This window comes from Nicotiana tabacum, chromosome 17 (assembly GCF_000715075.1).
Source record: "Nicotiana tabacum cultivar K326 chromosome 17, ASM71507v2, whole genome shotgun sequence".
NCBI classification, from domain to species: domain Eukaryota; kingdom Viridiplantae; phylum Streptophyta; class Magnoliopsida; order Solanales; family Solanaceae; genus Nicotiana; species Nicotiana tabacum.
The window spans coordinates 15876418-15881801 of NC_134096.1; positions in this window are offsets into that span (position 1 = coordinate 15876418).

The following is a 5384-nucleotide window of genomic DNA, read 5'->3' on the forward strand; positions in this document are numbered from 1 at the left end:
TATCAACTGATAGCCGCCTTCCGCAAGCTGTATTTTGATAGTATAACTAATTACCTCAAATCGGCTTCCAGATCATTTGATAGTATTAACAAAGAAGAACATTGCCCGTATACAAAAATGAAACACAATATTTTGAAAACAATGTCAAACTTATAGTATATAGTAAGGCAAAATGCAGTGAGAGTTCTTCCATTTGGAACTGCTGAAACATTTCAACTTTTATTAAACAAAATGTTGTTTTAATTTTCAAGTCCACCATTTCCAGTTTGTAACAAGTAATTTCTTTAGCAATCACCGGTGTCGTAGTTTGCAAAAGAAAAAGTATACATAGTATTTTACTTAGCTTGATGAAAATGAAGAAATAAAACAAAATAAGTAGTACTTAATATTACAAGAAAAATTGCACTATTTAAATTCCCGTTTGAAATCCAAAGTCAACCACAATACTCAACTAGCTAGGCCTGTTGAGAAAATATATATACAGAAATAACGAGGAAACAAACAAAACGACCAATAATTGTATGATATCTCAGTGTTCAGGAAAAGCAAAATGGTAAGTGATGTGTGGTTATAATTCCATAGTTTCGTACATTATGTGCCTTACATTTTACATGCTTTAATGATAAATTATACTTTATTTGCACATAATGCAGTCTATTTTATGTGTAGGTGAATTGGAGATGAAAGTAGAGCAAAAGGGATACTTAAACGTTGAAAGTGTGCTCGAGAACAGTGAAAATGAGAGACCTGGCGAGGCCAGCCAAAAGCCAGGCTGAACCAGGCTTTAGCCTGGCGAGGCCAGCCTAACGCCAAGCTTAACCAGGCTTTAGCCTGGCGAGGCCAGCCAAAAGCCAGGCTGAAGCTGGCGTTAGGCTCGCGACGCCAGGCATGGGGCCAGGTCCAATCCGAATTTTGAAGACTTAATTCGTTTTCGAGTTTGACTAGGACTTGTCCTACACGTTTAGGTCTTTTCCTATACATATAAATAGACTTAAAAACGCCATAGAGAAAAAAATAGACCGGAGGAAAACATACTTGGGGAGAACACTTTTGAGAGGAAAACACAAGCACAGAGCCGTCGTGGAGGCCGGAATTCATCAAGTCCCATCGTTCTCCCACCAAACTTTGTAATTTTTATGTTTCTTTGTATGATTTGTTGTTTGGCTACCATGTCTATGTGGAGCTAAATTTCACGTTCTAGGGTTGTGGTTCTTTCATGACTATTATTATTCGGATATTGATTTTGCCTTCTTGATTTATCATATTGGTTTATTTATTCATTCTTGTGCTTAATTATTTAATTGTTTGATCATCAATTGAATACTATCTATGAATCTAGCATTGAACTCGAAAATAGGAATTCTAGATTACATATAGGATTGAGTAGAGCAAGTTCTTGAACTCGGGCATCGGGGAACGGATCCGTGGTTAGGATAGACATATATCTAATTGCCTTGCTTGGTTGATTTATAGGAAATAAAAATGCGTTCTTGTTGATTCTAACTCCATAGACAGATAGGCGTTAGGTTAGCTTGAATAGGCGAGTAAGAACTCGACAGATTCTTATGAGCAATATTAACCCTGTCAACCAATAAGTTAGATAAATTAGTCGGTCAATTCAATTGAAGAATACAATAGGATTGTTAGATAGCCCATAACCATAGATCGTTTTCATTATATTGATATCATAAAAATATGCTCTTTCTCTGTTCAAAATTCATTATTTATAATTTTTTATTTTATTTAATTAGTTTAGAATCAAATATTTTTAGGTTTAATTCTTGTTTAGATAATTAGGATAGTCTAATTTAGTTAATAGTCAATCACAAGTCCTCGTTGGTTCGACATCCGACTTTTAGTCATGAAAGAACTTGCTCTACTCAATCCTAAATCATACGGCCGCAACAAGTTTTTGGCGTCGTTGCCGGGGACTTAGAAATTAGCTATTTTTCTAGATTAGATATTTTTTTTCTATTCTTTCTTGAGTTTAGTTAGTTTTTTTTATTTATTTTAGCATGGCATCTTGGAATGAAAATTATTCGAATGATGATTATTCTTATTTTGATGATCCCTGTCCATATTGTGGAGGACCCCACTGGTGGAAAAATTATCAGAATATTCCCGGGAGCGAGTTGTGCGCACAATCTCAATCCTTTGAGTGGAATATTTGTAATATGTGTGGTGGTCAAGATAGTCATTGGGATGGTTGTCCTAATTCTTTTCATCCTTCTCTGAGCCCTTATTATTATCTTTCTAACAATGTTTGTGAGTTTGATAGGGGCAATGAAGTGCAGGATATGGAAGATGATGCATATATTAGGGATATTTCTGAGGCAAGTAGCAGAATAACAGGATGAACTCAAAAAAGATATGAAAAGAATGAGGGCAACAATCACAAGAATGAAGGTTAATATGGAAGAATTGAATGAAGAGAGCGAGTTCCAAGAAAAGGAAAATTTTGAAAAAGTAGAGATTTTGAGCCAAACATGGCTAGTGGAACGAGCTGAAAAGTTAGAAATATATGAGGCTCAACGTGAGGAAATTACTGATGGGACGAGACACTTTATAGAAGGAAGAGCTGAACTGGGACAAGAGATTGAAAAATCTGGCACTGATATTCATGACTTGGGAGCTAAATTAATTGCAAAAGTTGATGCGTCTAACGCCCAACAAAATAGTTCTGAGTTGTGTGAAGCTGAAAAGGAGCTTACACGCCAAATTGAGGAGCTAAAAGTGGAGAATAAATCATTCAGCCATACTTGTATTGATGATGTCCATGTTGAGGAAAGCACTCTAGAGTCATGTGAGGAAGTAATATTATTATATGTGAAGACTCTAGTGTGTGTACATATGAGGATATAAAGAGTAATACAATTCTAGAGTTAGGGTGTATTGGTCCTCATTCCATAAATTTTTCAAAATTGTGTTTGGAAGTTGACATAGAAATCGAGTCATCTGAGCCTTTTAAGGAGCCAATGGATGAGGAACGGAGTGCTTACATTCTTGAATTCGTCGTGCCAGAGAGACAGAATTGCATACCTCATCTGAAGGCCAAGAAGTGTAAAACACGATATTGGTTGCTTGGCCCAATTAAATTTGTCTCACCGCCTCGGGAGCATAACAGAAAGCTTGAAGCCAAATTAGGGACGCAATTCATAAGTTCGAGGTGGAGGCAAAAAGTGGTTCACGTCGTGCTGCGACGTTAAATTAGGCACTTGTTGGGAGACAACCCACCTTTACTACTTTCTTTTATTTTTGTTTTTATTATATTATTTTTTGTAGTATCTGTTTTTATTTTGTAGGATTATGAGTATAGGAAGCAAGGCCATAAAATGCGCAAAAGCGAGCCAGATGGTGAGAACTAAGTGTTTGGTGCCCACATAAAGGACCATACTTGGGAGAAGTCTGAGTATCCCGTGAGCTGCTAATTCTTCGGCCTTTGGACTTTCAGGGAGTTTCTTGTTCACCCTTATTATTTTTGCGATATTTGTGCATTGGGGACATTGCACTCTTTTAAGTGTGGGGTGGAAGATTCTCTGTGCTTTGTATAGTATTATATTAGTATATTATTAGTTTCTTATCTTTTTATTGTTAGCTAGCTTCTTATTTTTATTTACAGAGTTAGTAGAATTAATGGTGTAGTATAGTAGTAGTAGTAGTAGTAGTAGTAGTAGTAGTAGTAGTAGTAGTAGTAGTAGTAGTTTTATTGGTTTAATTTATTTTATTTTTAAAAAAAAAGTAGAAAAATTAGATTTTTCCCGACGATGGATTTCCTAGACAGTTTTCTTGAGGGATTTAAGTCTAAAGAAAAAGGACAAAAAGATTTTCTTTGTAGGTAGTATAGTAATTCCTCCTTGGTTTTTCTTTGTGCCGCGGTTCTTTTCCAAGGGTTTTATTTGAATCGGGTGTAGTTAGTTTTTATTTTGTTAGAAGTAGAAAACATTGTGCTATGTTTTGAATTAGAGTAATATCTCTTAACTTTGTTATGCCTTGAGAATAGTGAGTACTTTGGTTGTGACGCTTAGGCTCAGTTTTTGACTCTTGTATAAGTAGCTTAAATCGTATGATCTTAACTTTGCTTAACTGCTTTGACTAGAATATCTTAATGAGTCCAATCCTAAGTGAGTTATGTGCCATGAGTGTGTGAGGTTTGTGTGTAATTTTGTGCATTGCATTTGATGTCTAGAACTTGCCCCGTGTGTTTGTAAAGCAAAATAGTAGTTTTGTTCAGTCTTGGAAGTGATATAGGCATTTTTTTGTTGAACCAGTTATATAATTTACCCTCCTTATTGTTATGTATCGTAGTTAACCCCTTTGAGCCTGTAATCTTGTTTCTTTGGCAACCACATTACAAGCCTTACCTATTTGTTTGAATTAACCATCTATTTGAACCTTTTCACCTCTCATGAGCATTTGAATTGTTATGAACTTTGTAAAAGTTAAAGCGTGGGGTGGTTGGTTTGGCTTTTGAGTGGAACTAATAAAATAAAGAGAAAGGTGCATTGTTTTGAAAAAAAAAAAATAAGAAAAGCCACTTGAATTGAAAAAGAAAGAAAAGAAAGGAAAAAATAGTTGTATTGCTGTGAAAAATATTCCTTGATAGTGGTGACTCTTGATATAATTATGCTTAAAGACGTATGGAGTTAATATACATTGATGTGAAGGTGGAGTTATGGTTTGACGTAAGTGTGAGGTTAAATATTAAAGTATATGTATTAAAATACTTAGGGAGGTGTAGTCACTCTTATATCCAAATGTATCCTACCCGACCCATAGCCTACATTACAACCAATTAAAGTCCTACTTGATCCTAGATTGAATGATCTAAATTAGTAGAGTAGTACACTACGGGCAAGCCTATGGCGCATCTTTTGTGGCATATGAATGTTATTTCTACGAGTGAGTGAATTCTTTCTATCTTGAGTTCCTAATTGTTCTTAAATGTTTATTGTGTGTGGAACTACTCTCTTTTGTTGTGTGAGTGCACTTGATTCATAAAGGAAAGGTAATGTCATTGACCTCGATGTTAGAGTAAGTGAGTGAGTTGTGAATAATGCGTGGTACTTGTGAGTCAAATTTTGAGGTGAAGAAGTTACACTCGTGTGCTTAGTCTATTTTAAAGATTCTTGGTGTGATGAGTTAGGAGAATTGCTTTAAAAGGTCATATCTATAAGTGTAGTTTGATTGCTCGAGGACGAGCAATGTTTAAGTGTGGGGTATTGATGTGTGGCTATAATTCCATAGTTTCGTACATTATGTGCCTTGCATTTTACATGCTTTAATGATAAATTATACTTTATTTGTACATAATGGAGTCTATTTTATGTGTAGGTGAATTGGAGATGAAAGTAGAGTAAAAGGGATACTTAAACGTTGACAGTGTG